This window comes from Panthera tigris, chromosome E1, assembly GCF_018350195.1.
Source record: "Panthera tigris isolate Pti1 chromosome E1, P.tigris_Pti1_mat1.1, whole genome shotgun sequence".
Lineage (NCBI taxonomy): Eukaryota > Metazoa > Chordata > Mammalia > Carnivora > Felidae > Panthera > Panthera tigris.
Window position 1 is genome coordinate 7,008,107 of NC_056673.1, and position 24,063 is coordinate 7,032,169.

Genomic DNA, 24,063 nt, shown 5'->3' on the forward strand with positions numbered 1-24,063 from the left:
AGATCTGGGATTCCAAACAAATACATTTATTTCCATTCTGAACTGATCATTTTTATAGGAAACAGAAGGGGCTTTTGGACAGGGATACAGACAATATATTCTGCTGCTTACCTCTTCTCCAGGCCTAGAGTCCTGAATCTGAAGAGTGCCTGAGGCAGGGTCCCTGGACCTCTAGGAACTTTCTACGGTGTAATCCTGCTCACCCACGTCAAATCTTTTCCTGGAAAAAATGCTGGAAATAAATAAAAACAGAAATAAACATATACCCTCTACTTTTTAGGTTCTATAAATGAAAACCATACTGAGAGGCACAATGTTCCATGACTTAAAAAAAAAAAAAAAATGAAGCAAACAGCTTTCTCCCCCTGACTATAAATATTTTCTGCTCAACCATTTACCAGATTTTATCGAGTCCTTAATATATGCTGCCTAAAAGGCCAGTGAAAATCCACATTAGAGAAATCTTTGTGACTTTTTTTCTTTATTTAAGGTGATATTTCTTTAAAATTTGTGACCAGGGATTGGGGCGCCTGGGTGGCGCAGTCGGTTAAGCGTCCAACTTCAGCCAGGTCACGATCTCGCGGTCCGTGAGTTCGAGCCCCGCGTCAGGCTCTGGGCTGATGGCTCGGAGCCTGGAGCCTGTTTCCGATTCTGTGTCTCCCTCTCTCTCTGCCCCTCCCCCATTCATGCTCTGTCTCTCTCGGTCCCCCCCCCCCCCCAAAAATAAATAAATAAATAAAAATAAATAAGTAAATAATAAATAAATAAATAAAATTTGTGACCAGGGAATGTCAAAACCTTCTTCTTCTCCTCCGTGCCCAGTCATACCCATTCATATCACACAACACATTTTGGGAAATGCTGAGTTAACCAGCCTTTTACTGCTGGGTCCTGAGGTTTTCCAATTCTTTGCTGCCATAAATAACACCGCGGTGGACATTCTTATACCTACAGCTTTGCACACGTGTTAGATTCTCTCTTTAGGATAAATGCCTAGGAATTGTAGAGCCAAGGGCACTGTCTGTTTCTCTTTGTGGGCACAAAAGACCCTATGTCGGTTTCACAAATACTAGGCAATCTCAGACGCCTGAAGCATTGGGGTTGGAATGTTTGCAAGATTCTTGGTAGGAGGCGGCGAGTGGCTCAGGTTGCTGAGCAGGGACCAAGGAAACCCAAGGTGATTCAGAAGCTGGAGCACCTGCCAAGTGGCTTCTGAACCACTTGGAGCAGGAGCATTCCCGGCATCTCCGTGGGTGTCCCTACCCATCGTGTATTCGATCTGAACAAAACCCAGCTTTCCTCAAGGTGGGGGGAAAGGATGAAGCTCCTGAGATGCCTCTAAATTTAATTTTGGGGGAAAATAACAGCTTCTCCCTGTCCTAAGGCGGAGCCACGTCACCACATCAGAGCAAAGGCCCCTAAAACAGCGTTATTTCTGGCTTGGGAAAGGTTTTGATGCTTCATAGAAAACCTTCCCACATCCTCCCACAGCTGTGGGGTTCCTCCACCCTGCCCCCAGGTCCTTGACCTCACGCCAGGGATGTTATTAACGGGATGGGAAATGGGGGCTGGCAAAGAAGTCTTCATCAAGTCCAGAGCTGCCCTAGGGAACCACCGTCCTGGATCTTGGGGCTCTGGGGGCTCCTTGGATTTCAAGTTTGGGGTTCATGCCAGGAAAGGCGGTGCCCTGGGGTTTAGGATATGGGAACTCTCCCTGCTGCATACCAGGATCACACGAAGCCTGAGGTCAGCTCTAGGGTCACAGATAAAGTGCTCTTTGATTCCTTCCACAGTGCCTATCACCACCCACGGCTTACGTATCAGGGATTCAGTACAGATTTGCTGAACGAAGAAGGGAAATGACTCGCTTCTCCATTAGTGTGGACACACATGTACACGTGTGGATCTTAACTTCCAGCCCTGAGAAACACTGGAGGATTTCACGGCGAAGCAAGACAGAAATAGGATGCCTTTCCAACGTTAGAAAACCCCCTCTCCCTCTTAGTGGTACACCCCCCCCTCCCCGCCCCCCACAACGGCTGCATGCGGCGAGGGTCTAGGGCATGCTAAGAATGACAGCTCAAGGGCGGTCTTGCCTTTAGGCAAGGATATACTCAGACCGAGTTACAGCCAGGCCCTTTGGGAAACGGAGACAGACAGAAAGAAGTTGAGCAGAACAAGGCCACGTTAACTGGATTATGCTCAAGTCTTTAGATGAAGGTGTGAGGTCACATCGCATAAGGTGCCGGCAGAGGAGTGAGTTAAAATTCATCCCACACTATTCTTCTTTTTTTATTTTTTTAATTTTTATTTAAGAGAGAGAGAGAGAGAGAGAGAGAGAGAGAGAGAGAGAGAGAGAATCCCAAGCAGGCCCATATCCAGCATGGAGCCCGACACAGGACTCAAACCTCCAACCCTGGGACGGTGTCCTGGGCCAAAATTGAGAGTTGGATGCTCAACTGACTGAGCCACCCAGGCGCCCCCCATCCCACACTATTCTTGACACCTGATGGCTCTCTGCCATGGACTGTGTTCACCTAGAGGAAGAGGCCTCTGGAAAGTACCGCCCACAAAGCCAGGATCCTGCCCAGGGTGACTTTTCCTACTTTGTACAAAGTGTCGTGGAGGGCAGTGTGGCCTCACACTCAGTTGTGTACTGCCATTTTACGTCTCCCCGCTTCCCTCTTTTAAATGTCCTGGAAGTGTTGGGGCGCCTGGGTGGCTTAGTCGGTTGAGCGTCTGACCCTCGGTTCGGGCTCAGGTCATGATTTCACAGTTCTGTGAGTTCGAGCCCCACATTGGGCTCTGTGCTGAATGTGCGGAGCCTGCTTGGGATTCTCTCTCTGCCCCTCCCCTACTCACGCTGTCTCTCTCTCCAAATAAATAAACTTAAAAAAAAAAAGTGTCCGGGATGTGTGAATGGCTGAGTGTGAGCTTGCACGGGTGTGTGTTCTCGGGGGGGGGGGGGGGGAGGGCTTTGAGGGCTGAAATGAGCAGATAGGGGCTGGCATTAAAACGAGGGCAATTGCACCGACACTAAAATGCCCCTTCCTTTTCCCCCGATCATTGAGAAGACACAAGCTTCAGGCCATGAATCTGTCCCCTGTTCTCTGGCCTCGTGTCATAGACGTTTAAAGCCTGCTTGTCCAGGGGCAACCCGGGTGGCTCAGTCGGTTGAGCGTCTGACTTGGGCTCAGGTCATGATCTCACAGTTGTGAGTTCCAGCCCCGCATCCGGCTGGCTGCTGTCAGCACGTAGCCTGCTTCGGATCCTCTGTCCTCCTCTCTCCCAGCCCCTTCCCTGCTTGGGCTCTCTTCTCTCAAATAAACATTAAAAAAAATAATAATAAAAATAAATAGATAAAGCCTGCATGTCCAGGAAAACCCCTCTTCCTCATCTTCCCACCACCACCTCTGCATGGAGGGGAGGAAGCCTGGGTGGGGGAGGGGGAGAAGGCGGGCGGGGTGTTCCAGCTGTTCCAGGGAAATTCACCTCCCCTTTCAAAGTGGCCACATCACCTCCCAGGGCCCCCCATCTTCCTCTCCCGGCTTCTAGGAGTTCCTTTTACCGCTTCTTCTAACCTAGCTGCTAAAGCAATGGTGGTTTTAAGTTGTAGATTTAGCCCGTAAACGTATGCCAAGGAGACCTCCGGCAGGTAGTTTCTCAAACCTCAGTTTTCCCCATCTCTAAAATAGGCGCACCCGCTGATCTCGCCCTGGAACAGGAGGATGGACTTGGAAGAATCGTGTGTAGTCTGAAGAGTCCCTTGGTTTCACTCTGAGCTGCCTCACATCCCAGGCCTCGGGCCGCAAGGCTTCTGAAGCCCTCCCTGCTCTGTTCTTTTCTTGTTTTACGAGCTGTAAATCATCCAAGACTCAGGCCTTGATCCTTTTAGACATAGCGACTCACCCTTTGCGCCCCCACCCGGATCCCTCTTTTCCTCCTTCTTAATTTATGGGCTTTTATGTAAAAAGGGCTGTAAACAGACGGTTCTAAAATGATGTTCCATTCTTAAATCAAACTCCAGGCCAGCGGTATCTCGTGAGTAAAGGATAATTCTCCCCTCGTGGTGCGGGGTCCCTATCAGAGGAGATTAAGCTTGTAATGTGGAATAAAGCTTCATCCTCATGTATGCCCCCACCGCACTGCCTTCCCCCATAATTTAAAACCAACATCAGTTTCTTCTGGGTTGGGACAAAAATCCCTTCGATCTGATCTCTTGACTTAATCATCTTCAGTTAAACGTGAAATTGGAGTGAACGACGAAAACGAAAACAGGTTGGTAGACCAAGAGTTCATGTTTCTTAACCTGAAACCCAGATCGGTGCTACCCTTGACACATTTTGATGTGTGTGTGTGTGTGTGTGTGTGTGTGTGTGTGTTCACATAGTAGCAGAATCAGAAACGTATTTTTCCTACTAATGTCCAGTGACTGGGGGAAAATATATTGAGAATTTCATGTATTAAAAAGAAAACATTCCTGGAACTAAGACCCCAAAGTAGACTGGTTCCAGACAAATAAAATGTCTTATGTACTTTGTGAATGTCTTTGTAAATGTCTTGTATACTTTGTAAATTAAGGAAAGATAAAATTACGTTGAATGAGACTAACACACCAATTGATCATCAAATTCTATAGTAGAGCCATACAAAGAATGAGAGAGAGAAAGGGAGAGTCCCAAAACAGGATGCTATAGAAATGGGGGCGGTGAGGTAGAGAGTGTGGGGAGAGGAGGAGGAAGAGAGAATGAGACAGAAAATGCAGAGGGACTCATGCATTTGTTCTCCAAGCATTTATTTAGCACCCGTTGAACAGGAGGGTGGACTTTAACCCCAAAGAGTTCCGGGCTCTGAAGTGCCTCCAATCACAGGTGTTTGCTTCACACGGTGTAAGTCCTTCCCCACTGGGGGGGTATCTCTATGGCCTCTTCCCTGCCAAGCCAGGATCCTGTTTGGGTTAAGACTGGGGCGGGCCCAGGAATATTGCTTCGTCATAGGTACTTTCCAGGTGATTCTGATACAGGATATCCTTGGCTGAAAGTGGAGAAAGCCTCACCTATTGGGTATTTCAAACCACAGCTCCTAGTTCAAAATTCCACGTTCTAGAGAAGAATCATTGAAATCGCAGATGGGCTCAGCTGTTGGTATAAGGTTCTTCAGGCCACTGATACTTTAAGACTATTCCCCCCAGGTTCTTTTCTTTGTGTGATAGACTGTTGCCGCCCCGCCCAGAGACCTGAACCCGCTCTGCAAGGAACCACACCTCTGTCTGCCTTTGGGTTTTATCTGGAGTGTTCTTAGCCTGCGCCGGAGCTGAGCAGAAGCACCAGGGAGTGAACTCTTAGGACAGTCACTGAAGCAGGGACAAACTGCTCTAGGGGCTAGGCAGCCCAGCCTTCTTGCCTCTTGAAGGGACAATTCTGAGGGACCTTTTGCACAGCTTATAAAAGGTCCCCAAGGTCCCCAAGAGGATAGAGACCTGCTTACTCACCATGAGCACACACTCAATCAAGTATTTGGCTTTTCTTCCTTCCCAGTCACACTCCCCCCACATCCTCACGGAGCCTCTTGGACTCACCTCTCAGATAACTTACACCCAAATCCTTGTCTCAGGCTCTATGTAGGTGGAATCCAAACTAAGACATGTTCTTTCTTTTTTCTTTTCTGTTCTTTTAAAAAAATTTCTTTAAACATCTTTATTTATTTTTGAGAGACAGCACAAGCGAGAGAGGGGCACAGAGAGAGGGACACACAGAATCTGAAGCAGGCTCCAGGCTCCAAGCTGTCAGCACAGAGCCCGATACGGGGCTCGAACCCACAAACCGTGAGATCATGACCTGAGCCAAAGTCAGATGCTTAACCGACTGAGCCACCCAAGCGCCCCATTTCTTTCTTGTTTTAAATGCTTTTTGTATCCTTGCATAAATTCTCAAATACCACCAAGATCTCTGCAGGGGCGGGGGGGGGGGGGGAATAGGACACAAGAGTACTTCATCAGGAGTCAGGAAAACAAAACAAAACAAAACCCTCAAAACACCTAGATAAAAAACAAAGGGGGAATTTAATAACAACCTGACAAACTTTCCACCATCTATCCGCAGTTTTTATACTTCAGATGCCCACTTGCTCTGTGCCAGACTGCATTCATTATTAAAAGTATTCATTTACATCTCCTTAAACTCGGTCTAGGGCCCACCGTTATTTGAACCTGGCACCGCCTTTGGGAATGTCCTGAGTTCCCCTGGCCGGAGTGATCAGCGTTTGCAGTTTTCTGTGCCCTGAGCCCTTCTGTCTCTGCAATCAGCTGGCACAGAACTTCCCACGGCCACAGGATGGCGCCGTTTTCCTGCATCCCATCCCCCCCCCCCCCTTCGTGGTTGGACTTGGCTTTCTCCTTGACCGTGTGCTTCCACACACATTACCTTGTTTGAGCTAAGCAGCAGCCACCCTTTGATGTCATAAGGATACACTGCTCTATTCTGTAGTGAAGGGAATAGAGCTTTAGGGAAGCAAATAATTTGACCCAAGTCACGAAACAGGGACACATCACCCACAAGCCTAGAATCCATACATTCTCATCTGAACCCAGGCGAGTACGCTTTTCGCACTCCATTCTCCCTGCAAAGAGCAACTTGTACGATCCATTCATCTACTCATTCGTTCCCCAGACACTCCACGGTTATTTTCACTTGGGTAAAACTCAAGCTAGCGTTTCCCCACTAAATCCGCCTCTTCCCCAGCCGGTAGAAGGCTCCATCCCAAATTGCCTTCCAGACCTTTTTTTCCTCCCCCGCCTTCCGGTGAAAGAGTTGACACCTTTTGTTATACAAATTCGCCCCGTGAATTCCTAGTCTTTGCATTTGTATCTACGAACTGGGGAAGAAATAAATCACCTCTGGACCCCTTGCCCTCCACTGTCAGCCGCTGAATTCCAGAGAATGTGAGCCTCAGAGCCCCTTCCCAGAGGCAAGACCCAATCCTCAGGCTTCCTCCTGCCCCAGCCAGGGGGCTGCTGTGTCCCCCATTCTTCCGAGCCCTGGGCGATGGCAGGAGCCTTGCTCTCTGGCCCGTCTGAAGAAAGAGCTGTTCCTAGAAATCCACTCACAGCCTCCACCAGCCTCTCAAGGAGCAGCGTTTAGGGCTGCAGGCCTGCAGCTGGGAACCATAAGGTATGAATGAACGCGCGTCCATATTTTGGAGCCGATTTTTGTCAGGAATGTACTAAACACTTCATAAATTAAGTCCTTGGCTGTCAAGCTACCTCTGATATTAGATTAGTCATTGCTAGCCATTCTCTGCACAAAACCCAGGGGACAGATGCTCTGGATGGGGCCGGAGCTTTTCTTTCTTTCTTTCTTTTTTTTCTTTCCCCCCTCACCCCTTTTTTAATGGAAAATGTGTGCAGAAGAATAAGTCACCCTGTCCCACACTATACAATCGCAGATGTGTATGTGATGGACATTCCCTCTGGTTTTCCCAGCGCCCTGGTCTTACTGTCCTCCTTCCAGCACATTCTGTGTGTGTGTGTGTGTGGGGGGGGGGTGGCTTTTGGTGGAGGAGGAGAGGCTGGCCACCACCTCCCTGGACGTTCTGGATTTCCCCCAGGTTCTGTGTGTGCCTGGTACTGTCGCCAACACTTGCTATGTTTAGAGGAGTTCAGTGTTTTTACAATGATCTCACGAGGAAGCGTGACTTCTATCCCACATTTGAGAGCTGAGGAAGCCAAGATACCCGCGTTAAGTTGTCCCAGGTCATATAACTAGTCCCTAGCAGAGCTGGGATTCGCTGGGCACGCCATGCTCTGGGCCACCACCGCGCAGAGCCTCTGCTCTATCCCTACATGTGTCACACCTATTGCCACAGTGGTCTGCTGGCGCATGGGCAGATGTTGGGCTGGGGATGCCAACCTCAGTTCTTGAGTGCCTACCATTGGTTTATTAATGCAATAAATATTTACTTGGGATCTACTGTCCTAAACGGTCTTAAGCAATTTTTTTTTTTGCAGCAGTCTCTTTTAATATAATACATTTCATATTAAGTAACTATATTCCAATATATAAAGTAATTCTGAGAAGAACTTCCCTGGTTGACCAGGAGATAGGGGCATAGAATACCAACATACCCTCTCTTTTTTTAATGTTTTTTTTTTTTTTTTTAAATTAATGTTTATTTTTGAGAGAGAGAGAGAGAGAGTGCATGAGCAGGGGAGGGGCAGAGAGAGAGGGAGACACAGAATCCGAAGCAGGCTCCAGGCTCTGAACTGTCAGCACAGAGCCCAACGCGGGGCTCAAACTCATGGACCAGGAGATCATGACATGAGCCGAAGTCAGATGCTTAACCGACTGAGCCACCCAAGTGCCCCATAATGTTTATTTATTTTTGAGGGGGGGGGGAGGGAGGGAGGGAAGGAGAGAGGGAGGGGGAGGAGACAAAACTTGAGGGGAGGAGGGGCAGAGAGAGAGGGACACAGAATCTGAAGCAGGTTCCAGACTCTGAGCTGTCAGCACAGAGCCCAATGCGGGGCTTGAACCCATGAACTGCAAGATCATGACCTGGGCCGAAGTCGGACGCTTAACAACTGAGCCACCCAGGTGCCCCCAACATACCCTATCTCTTGAGATGGCCCTGGGTGGGGGTGGGTGGGTCCTCCTTGAACAGGGCCACTTTGAGACATGTGGACATCTTCAAATCAATATTCTTCCATGTATATTTGGAAGAGGTGCTGGTATTCCATGGGAAGAATGGCACAGAAGGGTGGCAATGGGTTTTCTTCCATTTTCTGGAACCATTTAGCACCAGCCACAAATCTGCATGAATCTCCATGAATGACAGTTAGCTAAATGACAGTAAAGGTAGGAAAAAAGTATGAGGCACCGGACCAGGGGTTGCTTCTGTGTCATTTGAACCACAGGTGGAATGAAAATACTTGGACGGAAAGAAAAGAAGTTAGCAGCCTAGGTAAACTGGGTTTCTCTGAGGGGATGTACTGAGAGATACAGTCATAGATAGGTACAGCCTATTGAACAGTTGCTGTTAAAAGCCCTGATATTGAATTTCCCAGGATTCACTTTTGCCTGCAAGTGACAGGAACGTAAATTAGTCTAAGCGGAAAAGGGGATTTGTTGACTTTTACCAGCAGGAAGCAGTGGCTGACCTGGGCTGGGCCCCACGAAGACCAGAGGCCCCCAGTGTTCTATCCATCTTCCCTCCGTCTCTCCCCTGCCCTCTCTCCCTGGACAATGCTTCCCAGTGTGCACTGGCCAGTTGCCTAGTCTTAGGGTGGATATGGCTGTGGCTATGGATTGGGTGGATATGGCTACGGATTGGGTGGCTACCGACTGCCCGTCTTTCCCACATTAAGATCCTCAAGACAAGAACCAGACCCTCTTGCTGAGCTCCAGCAGAGAAATAAATCTTAGCGGGTACCGGTCTGGCTCAGATTGAGACACAGGCCCAGCTCTCAATGAATCCCTAGAGCCAGTGGTTCCCTGACTGACCCTCCTGGGTCACACAGTTGTCCCTGTGGGAGGGCAGTGGGTACCACAACTGCCATCCTGTTGGGAGCACAGTGGGTAGGAAAGAGATCGTTTCTCAAAGGAAAGGAGGCGACATCATATATCCTCCACAAATTACTTACAGGCATTCTGTGGCGTGTGTCACAAAAGGGCCTCCATTCTTTTTTTTTTTTTTTTAACATTTATTTATTTTTGAGACAGAGACAGACAGAGCATGAACGGGGGAGGGGCAGAGAGAGAGGGAGACACAGAATCGGAAGCAGGCTCCAGGCTCTGAGCCATCAGCCCAGAGCCTGACGCGGGGCTCGAACTCACGAACCGTGAGATCGCGACCTGAGCTGAAGTCGGACGCTCAACCGACTGAGCCACCCAGGCGCCCCGGGCCTCCGTTCTTAATTCAGCGATTCATTCGTTCATTCATAGAACCTCTGCGGATATTCGCCAGGTGCCAGGCTGTGCTCTGGTGGCTCAGAGACCCCATGGCCACGCTTCGGTATCTGTATTAGGTGGGCTAGGGCTGCTGTCGGAAAGTGCCACATAGCAGGAGCCTTGAAGAACAGAAATGGGACTGTCTCGTTGCCTCACGGTTCTGGAGGCTCGAAGTTTAAGATCAAGGTGTCAGGGGGGCCGGTTCCTTCCAAGCACTATGAGGATGAATCTATTCCTTGCTTCTGTCACAGCTTCTGGTGGTTGGTTGGCAATCTTTGGTGTTCTCTGGATTTTAGAAGCATCACCCCAGTCTCTGTCTCCAGGCACCCCTGGTCTTCTTCCCATGCGCATATGTGCTTCCAAATTTCCCCTTATGAGGACACAAGTTGTTTTGGATTAGGACTCAACCTGACGGTCTCATATTCACTTCTGTACCTATATAAAGGTCCTATTCCCAATTAGGTCACATTCCAAGGCACTGGGAGTTGAGATTTCAACACGTGAATTTTGGGAGGCACCATGGAACGCCTAACAGTATCCTAGCAAGAGGACACATCAAAGCAGGTAAGGACGGTCCAGTGGGAAGTCTCGCGGAGGAGGTCCAGGATCAGATTTTCTAGCCCTTTACTGCCCAGAAGATATTCCGTCTCCAATCATGCCAATTCCTTGCTTCCCAAGTAAAAGAATAAAGAGGAATCCTGGACCAGTTATGATTTCAGTCAGTGAGCTTTTGAGCAACAGTAGTGATAAATCTCAAACCCGGATGTTAGCAGTCTGAGCATGTGAGCTGTAGAGGGGGACCTCTTTACCTCAGGTGCCCTTTTGTACCTCGAGACGGTCATTCTGATGTCAGTGGCATCCTTTCCTCCGTTTCCTAGTATGGTAAGAGGTACCATCCTAGGGGCACCTGGGTGGCTCAGTTGGTTGAGCGCCCAACTTCGGCTCAGGTCATGATCTCATGGTTCAAGGGTTCGAGCCCTGCGTCAGGCTCTGTGCTGACAGCTCAGAGCCTGGACCCTGCTTCAGATTCTGTGTCTCCCTCTCTCTCTGCCCTTCTCTCTCTCTCAAAATTAAATAAACATTAAAAAAAAAAAAGAAGTTACCACCCCAACTCCCTCTCTATGCATCTTCTTAGCCTCTGGTGAAAGATCCCCGAAGCCTTATTCCTCCCGAATGCCAGCTAGCTGATAATGTAGTAGGGAAGAAACTCAGTGTGTTTAACTCGGTATTGCTTCATTTCCCTTGCTACTGTGACCTATAGGTTAGAAACTTCTGCTTAGCCCTGCACACAGGAATGTTAATCATCAAAGGAATTTTGCTTACAGCTAAGATTTGCAAGAAGGGCTCTTTACCCAAAATTTACACGAGGAGATAAGGAAAGAGCCAGAGCGGTTGGTCATCATCCCCATTCCTCAAGACTGAGGAATGATCATAACTCAGGGGGAATTGAAACCAGGCCCCCTAGGGTTAATGAAGTTGAAACTAGCAAAACACTTAAAGCTTATTTGTTAGGGGTGCCTGGGTGGCTCAGTTAAGTGTCTGACTTTGGCTCAGGTCATGATCTCACAAATCATGAGTTTGAACCCTGCGTTGGGCTCCGTGCTAACAGCTCAGGGCCTGGAGCCTGCTTCGGATTCTGTGTCTCCCTTGCTCTCTGCCCCTCCCCCACTCACACTCTGTCTCTGTCTCAAAAATAAATAAATGCTAACAAAAATTAAAGCTTATTTGTCAGAGAACTGTTTCTCCCTCATCAGCTATTGTGGTCTTTTCAGACCCCACTAGCAAATCTGCTGTCTCTGCAGAAGCCTGGACTCAAGGTCAAATGATATGGTTCCAGCCTGTGAAAAAGCAGGGCTCTGCATTCCTTAACAGAGATAAGGAGCTCAAGACCCCAGCCAAATCACACCAGCTCTTGGAGCATGCACTTGGCCCCTTCCTCCTTTTCCTAAGGTAGCCTCCTGACATCAGGGACTGGATTTTGCCTCGTTCAGGTGTTCAGTCTCCATCCCAAAGTGAACACGGGGTATAAGTTACACATGTGTTTGCTCAATACATAAGTTCAACTTTCCTCCTGAATAATTTTAAGTTTCGCTGACCCTTTCATTGATATGCATGTGACCTCCCACCATGAATTTCCCCTTTAGAAACCTTGCTCCTAGGGCGCCTGGGTGGCTCAGTTAAGTGTCCGACGTTGACCCAGGTCATGATCTCGCTGTTCATGAGTTCCAGCCCTGTGTCGGGCTTGTTGCTGTCAGTGCGGAGCCCGTTTCGAATCCTCTCTCTCTCAAAAATAAACACTAAAAAGAAAAAACCTCCTAACTCAGAACCTCAGAGAGAGTGTTTGGGTATCAGTTTGCCATCTCCCCAGGTTGCTGCAACTTTTCCTTTCCCACTAACACTTGGCTCGTCTCTCCAGTATTGGCTTTTGAGTGGTGAACAGCCCAACTCGGGTTTCGGTAACGTCGTCAATATAACTCCTTCAACTCGGACTATCAGCTCGGCTCATAGCTATCTTACCAGGACATGATCAAGCATCTTATTTCCTGTTGACACGTCAAGAACCAACAACCCTGGGCGCCCTACGTGGCTAAGTCGGTTAAGCAGCCGACTCTTGATTTTGGCTCAGGGCATGATCTCACCGTTCGTGAGTTTGAGCCTCAAGTCAGGCTCTGCACTGTCCCCACGGAGCCGGCTTGGGATTCTCTTTCTCCCATTCTCTCTGTCCCTACCTGCACCCCTTCTCTCTCAGAAATAAACATTAAAAAAAAAAACAAAAACCAATAACCCAGTATAATAAATATAAATAAAAAAATGTTGGGAAAAAAAAGGGTATGAGTCCCTGAGCATAACCACTTCATTGAATTTGTTTCCTGTAAATTCCTGCAGGGAAATATTAATAAACATTATGTGTTTAATAACAAATGTTTAATAACATTTTCTGTTTGTATGTCTTTTGTAAGTTTCTCAGGCCCCACAGGGACTACGTTTAAGAAGGTAGGAACCCTTCCTACAGCTGTTGATTCAGACTGCCTTCAGCTCAACCTGATCCATATACCAAATTGGTATATGTTGGGGTGGCATATTTTCTGATCTGGCATACTTTATTGTTGTTGTTTTTTAATTTGTTTTAATACTTGTTTATTTTTGAGAGAGAGACAGAGCACAAGTGGAGGAGGGGCAGAGAGTGAGAGGGAGACATAGAATCTGAAGGAGGCTCCAGGCTCTGAGCTGTCAGCACAGAGCCCAATGGCGGGGCTCGAACCCATGAACTGTGAGATCATGACCTGAGCCAAAGTGGGCCGCTTAACTGACTGAGCCACCCAGGTGTCCCATCATCTGGCACATTTTCAATTCTAATCAGGGTAAAATATCAAGAAAATAAACAACGGACAGAACTACAAATGTTGGCATGTCTTACAGAGAAAATGGTAACAGTATGGGGACAAGGAGGAGAGTAAAATAAAGGGTGTAGTTTGGATAGGGTGGCCTGAGGAGGTCTGAGAAGGTAACATGTAGTCTGAGATGAGAAAGATGAAAAAGAACAAGTCTTGAATGATGGAGAAAGAGAGCTTCATGTAAAGCAAGTAGCCGTCTGCAAGTGTGAGCACTGAATAAATAGCCTTTGCTTCTCATTTGATTGTTCTTCGTTTATCTCCACAGGTGGGAAAGGGAGTTGAGTTCAGGAAGTGAGCAAGCAGTGGGGCTGAGCCTGCTGGGCGGGTAGACAGCGGGCAGGGATACCACTGGAGAGACAGAGTAGATAAAGGGGAGCCACAAAAGGCAGGGCCATTGTGAAGGGTGGAACCGGGTGGCTCAGTTGGTTAAGCGTCTGATGCTTGGTTTCAGCTCAGGTCAGGATCTCACGGCTTTGTGGGTTCGAACCGCGCACGGGGCTTTGTGCTGGCAGTGTGGAGCCTGGGTGGGATTCTCTCCCTTTCTCTCTCTGCCCCACCCCTGTTCACTTGCTCTCCCAAAATAAATAAATAAACTTAAAAAAAAAAAAAAGAAAAGAAAAAGAACTGTTATTCTAAGTGAATGGGAAGCCGCTGCAGAATTTTAAACAGAGGGAGTGTTCCAATCTGTTTGTTTTTTTTTTTAACTTTTTTTTAAATTTATTTTTGAGACAGAGAGAGACAGAGCATGAACGGGGGAGGGTCAGAGAGAGGGAGACACAGAATCTGAAACAGGCTCCAGGCTCTGAGCCATCAGCACAGAGCCTGATGCAGGGCTTGAACTCACGAACCACGAGATCATGACCTGAGCCGAAGTCGGCCGCTTAACCGACTGAGCCACCCAGGCGCCCCCGGGAGTGTTCCAATCTGATTTACATTTTAAGATCACTCTTGTTCCTATGTGGACAGAAGATGCAAAGGGAAAAGGAAGAAAGAGAGGAAGGATGGACGGACAGGCAGATGGACTGAAGGAAGGACAGAAGAAACTTGTCGGGTTAGCTGTAATGCTTCCCCTTTTCTCCAGCTGGAAAAAGCACAGCAGAAAACCACCAGTATTTATACCAGCATAATCTGGGGTTTGCTCTAATTTTTGAAAAGAGTAAATTATAAACTTAGGTAGTTATATTAATCATTGTTAACAAATTACAGGTGTTCACTTAGCTTCTGGGTGAGGCATGTGATGTCGGGTAGGCTCTTCAGTGCTTTAATCAGGGTCTCCAGGAAATGGCACTATTGGGGCACCCGGGTGGCTCAGTCGGTTAAGCAGTACGACTTCGGCTCAGTTACATGTGATCTCCAGGTTGGTGAGTTTGAGCCCCGCGTTGGGCTCTGTGCTGACAGCTCCGAGCCTGGATTCGGCTTCAGGTTCTGTGTCTCCCTCTCTCTCAAAAAAATATACACAAAGGGGCACCTGGGTGGCTCAGTCGGTTAAGCGTCCGACTTCAGCTCAGGTCATGATCTCGTGATTTGTGAGTTCAAGCCCCACATCGGGCTCTGTGCTGACAGCTCAGAGCCTGGAGTCCGCTCTGCATTCTGTCTCCCTTTCTCTCTGCTCCTCCCCTGCTTAGAGTCTGTCTCTCTCTCAAAAATAAACATTAAAAAAATAAACAAACATAAAGGAAACAGCACTATCTGTCAGAAGAGATGATTCTCAGGCTGTGGGAAACCCAGGCCTGCAGGGGGCTTAGAACCTTCAGAGGCCACATAAAACCCCCTGCCCTTCTAGTTTCTAAGTCAGCTCTCCACAGACCAGATGAAGAGGTTTGTCTGTCTCCTGTCTCCTAAGAGAATAACATTTTAAACCATCACCATGGAATTCTTTCAAGATAGCCTTTAAACACGCGACTCTTGACCTCGGGGTCTCGTGAGTTCAAGCCCCATGTTGGGTGTAGAGATTAAATAAAAAATAATAAAGTACTTGTAAAGTAAACAACTCTTGCTTTCTGGTTTACCTGTATACCTTGCCTCAATAAGAGTCTCTGTTAGTAGGAGAGCAAACTTGATTGGAAGCCCAGGCTCTGGATGGCAACAGTTCTTTGAAATTTAGATTCCTCAGCTGGTAAAGGGGCTGGAGGGGCGCCCGGGTGGCTCAGTCAGTTAAGCCTCTGACTTCACTTTGGGTCATGATCTTGAGATGGGCAGGTTCGAGCCCCACATCCAGGCTCTGTGCTGACAGCTCGGAGCCTGAAGCCTGCTTTGGATTCTGTGTCTCCATCTCTCTCTCTGCCCCGCCCACACTCCTGCTCTGGCTCTGTCTCTCAAAATTAAATAAACATTAAAAAAATAAAGGCGCTGGATCACCCCTAAACTACTTATCAGCAGTGACTTCTCTGATGCTAAGAATGCTGGTAACATTTATTGACCATTTAGGTGCACCCAGAGCTAAGTGTTACCTTGTACTAATTCATTTATTCCTCTTAGCAACCCTTTGATGAAGGGAGTATTTTTACCTTCATTTTACAAATGAGGCCCTGATGACAAAACAAAAAAACAAAAAAACAAAAAACAAAACAAACAAAAAAACCCCCGAAATCTCCAAGTTCACTCTGCAGAAATGGGCTTCTTATCCTGATTCTTCACCAGGACACCTGACTGCCCACTTTAGGAGGGGGTTATAGAGATGAGAAGGCAATGAAGGCATGAAGATTATTTATCATTAACAAACAAGCAGCAAATATTTATTTTGCAAAAGCATGTAACATTTTCTTGTATCTGGAATAGATTTACAGGGTTCACAGACTTGAATTCTGCAAAGTTCCTTTAGGGGCATCTGGGTGGCTCAGTCGGTTAAGCATCTGCCTTTAGCTCAGGTTGTGATCTCGCAAGTTCATGAGTTTGAGCCCCACGTCAGGCTCTCTGCTGCCTGCCCAGAGCCCACTTCGGATCCTCTGTACCCCTCTCCCTGCCCCTCCCGTGTTTGCGCTCGCCCTCAAAAAGAAATAAATAGAAGCTTAAAAAAAACAACAGATTTTTAAGTAATGTCTACACTCCGCGTGAGGCTCGAATTCACACCCCCGACATCAAGAATTACATGCTTCACACGGAGCCCCCCAGGTGCCCCTTCAAAGTTATCTTCTTAACAGAACTAACCTCTTCAATAACAAGAAAACTCCTTGGGGCTATTAAAATTCTTTTTGCATGATTATACATTTTTTTAAAGATTAAAAAGAAATTTTTAATCTTTAAAAAATATTTTAATGTTTTTATTTTTGAGAGAGCGAGCTGGTGGGGGGCGGGCAGGGAGTGGCAGAGAGAGAGGGAGACACAGAATCTGAAGCATGCTCCGCTGACAGCAAAGAGACCAATGTGGGGCTTGAATTCACAAACTGCAAGATCATGACTTGAGCCGAAGTCGGCCACTTAACTGACTGAGCCACCCAGGTGCCCCCAAAAAATTAAAAAAAAAAAAAAAAAAACCTCTACACCCAACATGGGGTTTGAACTCACAACTCTGAGATCAAAAGTCGCGTGCTCTGCCTACCGAGCCACCCAGGTGCCCTGATTATAGATAATTTTGCTGGAAATTGCCTTGGGCAGGTTTTTCGTCTTTGTTCTTTACATGCAGTATCGATTGATGATTGCTTTAGTGGCAGATGGAGAAAAGAGGCAGAAGTGAAACAAGGCAAAAGCACGTGTTTGGTGGGTACAGATTTGGGTAGCGACCCAAGTGAAGGGTTTTTATAAACGAAAGGGAATGCCTGTTTATGTGTTCACAGATAATTTTGATTGGTTGGTGGCAGAAGACTAATCTTGGCAAAACACGATTGGTTATGTGAAGGAAGATTCCGAAGTGCATTAAGCATCTGGGGAGAACCATCCAGAACAGGGTGGGGGAGGACACTGAGGAAGGAGGCTCGTGCACGTCTCCTGCTTCAGCTTTTGAACGCCGTGGCCTTTTGTCAACTGCAACTTGTCAGTTGCACCCGGTCCACCTCCTGGAACAAATCCTTCTGCTTTGGGCCTAAGTAGAGAGAACACCACACCCGTTAGCTAAACAGCCAATCGTGTATTAGATACTCCGCTTAACTCTGTCAGCGCCGGTCATAATTCCTTCTAAACAACTTCTGCGACCTTGTGGTTTTGGCCTCTGTAAGCCTGCTCGTTTGGAGCGTGTGTTCTGTTTCCCTGGGTCTCCTGGGCCGCACTCCCTCGGACCCCAAATGCATGCTTCCGGTCACTTTGCAGCCTAGTGGCCTTCTTGGTTAACAGGTGCTAAAACGATCACTAAGCCAAAGTCTGTCACCGCACCAAGCTGCAGATGGTCCTGTGGAGTCCTTCGAATGTTCTAGGTTTGGCCCAGTTTCAGAAGTTCATGGTTCCACCTGGCGAAGACACCCATCAGACCCACCTCCTGAATGGCCTCCTGGCTCCCTTTTCAAACTCCTTGACGTCAGCAACTCCATTTTGTTTCACGTGTCACATAGTTTGAGCCATAACCTCTGTGTGCTGGGTTCTGCCCCCATCTGTAGCATTGGAAGCTATTCCTGGGGGTCTGTAGGGTGCGCTCACCCACAGGGCTCCTCCAGGCACCGGGACACATCCCCCAGACGCTTGCTTCCTTCTGCTGTTCTGCATCTTCCCAGCACTGCTTCCTCGGCTGGGTGCTCCCTGTGGGTTCCCCTGGATCCCACGGCCACTGCCACACCAGGGTTGTTGGGAGTTTTCGGTGAAAATAGAGCCTGAACATTTCAGTTTCTCTCTAAAGACGTGAGTCCGGACTGGAAACAGCAGTGACTGAACTGTACTCACAGTGACTTCTGTCCTCTGATCTGGAAGTCCTTGTCACCGGGTCACACGGTCTCCTGGACACAATTCCCCTCAATTCTCCCTAGAACCCTCCTGAGGCTTCATGAAAATCCACTTCTGGCCGGCAGCCTCCCGATTGTGTCAAGACGCCTCGGGGCGCCTGGGTGGCTCAGTCGGTGCAGCGTCCAGCTCTTGGTTTCGGCTCAGGTCACAGTCTCACGGTTTCATGGGTTCGAGCCCCGCACTGGGTTCCACGCGGACAGTGCGGAGCCTGCTGGGGATTCTCTCTCTCCCTTTCTCTCTGCCCCTCCCCCACTCATGCTGTCTCTCTCTCAAAATAAACTTAAACAAATTATATCCGTATATATATATATGTATGAAATTGTGTCAGATACCTGGCCTGGCCTGAATTTGAAGTAGCAACAGCTTAGACCCAGACTGGGGATAACAGGCCAACTCACACAGAGCTGATTTCCGACAATGCACATGGGTTTGCTTAAAATCCAATCCCCTTTTGAGGGATTTGCTATTCTAGCATCCCCTGCCAGGGCAGGGAGGCAGATTTTGGGTGCTTAAAGGAATTTTAAACACTGATGTTTCTAAAGACGCTTTCGACTACATTTAATATTTTTGACAGGGACTTTTGGTTTCTTTAGAAAAAGAGATGTTCAGGATTTGTTTTGCCCAGGGGATAAATATGAGCTGCCCAAAGACCCTCTGCATGTGGGGTTTGGGGTCTGCTGGTGCCAACAGACCCTCCAAGCATGAACCTCTCGCCACCCCCCTCCCCGGTTCCTGGTTTCACATTTTATATGACCCTTCCCCACTTAGGGAGCCCCCATTCTTTCTAATCCCTCACTGCTGCCCCTCGCTGCCACGTCCACCTGTCAACACTCTTAAACCTCTCCTACATCTTCTGGAAATTCGTTGAAACTTGTGGTTTTCCCTTCCTGTTCTTTTGTTTACCTGCCCCCCTTTTCAAGATTTTATATAAATTCCAGTACGGTTAACATACTGGGTAATATTAGTTTCAGCTGTAGAATTTAGGGATTTATCACTTACAACACCCAGTGCTCATCCCAACAAGTGTTCTCTCTAATGCCCATCACCCATTTAGCTCATTCCCCTCCCCCGCCCACCTCCCCTCCACCTTCTCTGTTTTCTATAGTTCTCTATAGTTAAGACTGTGTTTTCTGGTCTGCCTCTCTATTTTCCTCCTATGTTTGTCTGTTTTGTGTCTTAAATTCCACATATGAGTGTCTGATAAAGAGTATCCAAAATATATAAAGAACTTCTAAAACTTAATACCCCAAATGATCCAGTTAAAAAACGGGCAAAAAACATGAATACACCTTTTTTACAAAGGGGAAATACAGACGGCTAACAGACACATGAAAAGATGCTCACCACCACTCATCATCAGGGAAACACAAATCAAAACCATGATGAGATACCACCTCACACCTGTCAGAATGGCTAAAATGAACAACTCAGAAAACAACAGATGTTGGCGAGGATGTGGAGAAAGGGGAACCCTCTTGCACTGTTGGTGGGAATGCAAACTGGGGCAGCCACTCTGGAAAACAGCGTGGAGATTCCTCAAAAAGTCAAAAATAGAACTACCCTATGACCCAGCATTAATTGTACTACCAGGTACAATTCTACCCAAAGAATACAAAAATACTGGGGCACCTGGGTGGCTCGGTCAGTTAAGCACCCAACTCTTGGTTTCAGCTCAGGTCATGATCTCACGGCTCGGGAGTTTGAGCGCAGACCCTGCTTGGGATTCTCTCTCTTGTTCTCTCCTTCTCTCTCTGTGCCTTCCCCACTTGCGTTGTCTCTGTCTCTCTCTCAAAATAAATAAACTAAAAAAAAAAAAAAAATACAAAATACTGATTCGAAGGGATGCATGCACCCTGATGTTTATAGCAGCATTATCTATAGTAGCCAAACTATGAAAAGCCCGCGTCCATCGACTGATGAATGGATAAAGTGGTATACATTCATGCACGCCCACAATGGAATATTACTCAGCTGTAAAAAAGAATGAAATCTCACCACATGCAACGGTGCGGATGGAGCTAGAGAGTATTATGCTAAGTGAAAGAAGTCAGAGAAAGGCAGATCCCCTCCTGTTCTCTTAATTGTTAAAGCCATCATGCTTTCTGAACTTCTCTATTTTTACTTTAGAGGATTCTCAAGAAGGCACTGTGGGACTTGGGCTGGAAACCCACCCTTTACTTTTGAAGAGGGGGGAGGCGTGGGGGAATGTGCTGAAAACAAGGATTTACTCATAAAATTGAGGCTGAGGGGTGAGGTCCCTGGCGAGGACGCCGATGGCCTTCAGGTATCTAAGAACATCACACGTCTACGTGAAGCTAACCACGGCAGTGAGGACCAACCAAATGAGTAAAGCAAAGACCATTTATTCAGAGCTCGCTCTTGCAAGGAAGTCAGCCTCCAGCACCCATGTTTTGGCGGAGACCCAGAGGCAGGCGGGGGCGGGGGGGAGCTTTACGAGGGACCAAGGGGAAGGCTCAGGTGTGCCCTGATGGACGCTGTTGGCCTAGAGAAGCTGGAGGTGAGCAGGGCATCCTCAGTGATTAGCTGGGGAAGCACGTTTGGTTTTCTTTCTTGGTCTTAAATTGGAAGAGGTGGCAGAAAGGGAAGCTGTCAGTCATTAATCAAGTCTTGGGCATTTGGGGCTGATTGTGACCGGAGTTATCATTTGGCTTCCCGGATGGTTTCTAGAGATAGTCTGACTTCCTTCACGTCCAACATAGAGCAGGCTGCCTTCCTGGGGGTGGTCACTGGTTTTCTGGGCTGGGTGCTGCAGGTTGTGGGTCAGAGATCTATTTTTATAGACACTCTGGCCATTGTCCCTTGGTATATTCAGTCTCTCAAGGCTACTACCGATTTGAAAATTTTATTCATCTTGTCCTCAGTTGAGACCCTTAAAAAAGTTTTTTTTTTTTGGTAATGCTAGGCATTTTATACACCTCATCTCACCTACTCATCACCTAAGCCCCTTGGTGGGTAGTATGTTATCTCATTTTTACAGATGAGGAAACGGAGGCCAAAAGAGAGGGTATCTTGCCAAAGGTCAAATACCACAAAAAAGGCAGGGCGAAGATTTGAACCCAAATCTGATTCTTTCAGAGCGCACTCCACCAGTACGATGTAACTTAAAATTTTTTTTTTTTTTTAGAGAAAGAGTGAGAGAATCTTAACCAGGCTCCACGCTTAGCCTGGAACCCAACAAGGGACTCGATCCTACGACCCTGGGATCAGGACCTGAGCCAAAATCCAGAGTCAGACACTCCACCGACTGAGCCACCCAGGTGCTCCCAGTCGATTGCCTTCTTAAACAAGGGCTAGTTGTAGCACTAAATAGATTTGTCTGGTTATCTAGAGAGCAGGTGAGCCCAATTCCCCTTCACCGTGGCCTCTGCTGATAGCATACATGTTCCAGAGGGCTTTCCAGCTCAGCCATAGCTAACTTTAGTTCTCCTTTCTATTTTCATTATTATTATTTTTAGTATTTAAAAAACATTGGGGCTATTGACAATAGTCAAACTATGGAAAGAGCCCAAATGTCCATTCACTGATAAATGGATAAAAAAGATGTGCGTGTGTGTGTGTGTGTGTATATATATATATATATATATACATATACATATACACAATGGAACATTACTCAGCCATCAAAAAGAAAGAAATCTTGCCATTTGCAGCAATGTCGATAGAACGAGAGTGTAATACGCCAAGTGACTTAAGTCAGAGAGAGACAAAGATCATATGATTTCACTCATATGTGAAATTTAAGAAACGAAACAGACGAACGGAGAAGAGAAGCAAAGATAAGAACAGAGAGGGAGACAAACCATAAGAGACTTAAATACAGAGAGCTGAGGGTTGCTGGAGGAGGGGTGGTGGGTCAGACGGATGGGCTAAATGGGGGGTGGGCATTAAGGAGGGCACTTGTTGGGATGAGCACTGGGTGTCAAACATAAGTGATGAATCACTAAATTCTATTCCTGAAACCAATACTACACTATACGTTGACTACCTTGAATTTACATTAAAAAAAAAAAAACAAAAAAACTCAACAAAACCAACCCCCCCCCCCCCCAAAAAAAAATTGTGGTGAAAGACACATAAAATTTATCATCTTAACCCTTTAAAAACTTTTTTAATGTTTACTTTTATTTTTGACAAGAGAGAGACAGAGCATGAGTGGGGGAGGGGCAGAGAGAGAGAGAGAGACGCAGAATCGGAAACAGGCTCGACTCTGAGCTGTCAGCACAGAGCCCCACGCGGGGCTCGAACTCACACTGCAAGATCATGACCTGAGCTGAAGTGGGATGCTCAGCCGACTGAGCCACCCAGGCGCTCCCTCCCCCCCTCCTTAACCCTTTCAAAGTGTGCAAGTTAGTGACATTAAGTATACCCACAATGTTGTGCGACCCAGCAACACTATCTAGTTCCAGAACTTTATCACCAAACCAAACAGAAACCTGCACCCATTTCCAGTCTTCATCACCCTCTCCCTGGTCCTCTGGAAGCCCCTTACCTGCTCTCTGCGCCTGGAGACCTATTCCGGATAGTTCATATCATAAGGGGCCTTTTGTATCTGACTTCTTAGCAATGTCTTCAAGGCTCTTCCAGTCATAGCATCTAGAAGCACTTCATGCTTTAAGGCTGGAGAATACTCCATTGTTTGGATATATCGCATTTTGTTTATTCATTTCTCCCGTGATGGACACTTGGGTCATTGCTGCCTTTTGTTGTCCGGAACCGCGCTACGAACATGCGTGGACAAGGCTTCATCTGCACTTTTGGCCACCTTTGCTCTGGGGCTCTAGAGAACTTTCTGGATAATCATCCCTGGTTTGCAAACTGAACCTAGAATTCCCATCCTGGCTCAGTCTGTCTCGTGGAATGCTGCGGAAAACCCTGCGGATGACCTCCCGGACACTGGATGTTTTCTTATCCTGAGCGCACAGCCCTCTCTCTGCCTCTCAAACTGCTACTCCTCTAACATCTGGTTTCAATGTCTGACATATTCCAGGCAGTAATCTTTTGGGTATAAGCCACTGAAAAAGAAAAAAAAAAAAAGACAGTATATCCTAAATAAATTCCTAATAAGTTATCTAAGAACAGGAGCTGTTGTAACAGCCAGGATCCGTGGTAACTGTAAGCAAAACCCCAATGGCTCCCAGGACCTTTTTCTTCCTTCCTCCCTCCCTATGTTTCCAGGGTCCAGTTCCAGGGCCCCACAACGATAGCAACGAGGTCAGACCCAAAAATCAAAGGCACAGGCGAGACCTTACTGGGGCTACAGCCCAAAGCTCCAAGGAGACCCAGGACTAACCTAGGATAAACTTGGCCTCTCCGCGCCTAAAGCACGCTCTGCTTACCAACGTTCCCGCTTTCTTCCAATATGCTAATAAGGAGGAAGGGGGGGGGAGCCTCATCCTGATAGGCTGGAAAGGCCTCATCCTGATTGGTCAGAAGCGCTGCGCCCTGACTGGTTGATATCCGCGGGCCACGCAGGCAGCTCATTGGTGGGTTTTGGAGCTGGTTCTCTATTTTCATTGGTGAATTTTGGAGCCGGGCTCCTCCAATTTAAGTCCGGCTTGTGGGTGGCCACATCCTGCTTCTGCTCTGTAAGGGTCGCGGTTTGACCTTAACCCCTGTAGAAAGCGCCTCCAGGTATGTGGTGTTTATCGCCTGGGGCACGTTCCCTTGGTTCCTAACTGTCCCACCTCCCTCCCCGTCTTGTCTAATGTCCTTGTCACCACGCACATGATTATCTTTGCCTCTTTGCCTGCCCTCTACCAGCTCATCAGTATCTTACACCTTGTGTAACCAAACTTTATTTACACATTTTGGGAAGCATTGGTACAGTGAATTGCTGT

General features: G+C 47.5%; 1 long non-coding RNA gene across 2 annotated transcripts in view; it reads right to left on the reverse strand.

Annotated features, from left to right (window-relative positions):
- LOC122233647 overlaps positions 1 to 23,585 on the reverse strand; it is a 54,228-nt gene extending 30,643 nt beyond the window's left edge. For both annotated transcript variants that reach the window (XR_006211297.1, XR_006211296.1), the window contains exons 1-3: positions 23,517 to 23,585; positions 22,716 to 23,238; positions 112 to 232 (exon numbers count right to left, since the gene is read on the reverse strand). This is a non-coding gene — a long non-coding RNA (uncharacterized LOC122233647). The remainder of the gene's footprint in view (positions 1 to 111; positions 233 to 22,715; positions 23,239 to 23,516) is intronic.
- Between the last annotated feature and the right edge of the window lie 478 nt (positions 23,586 to 24,063).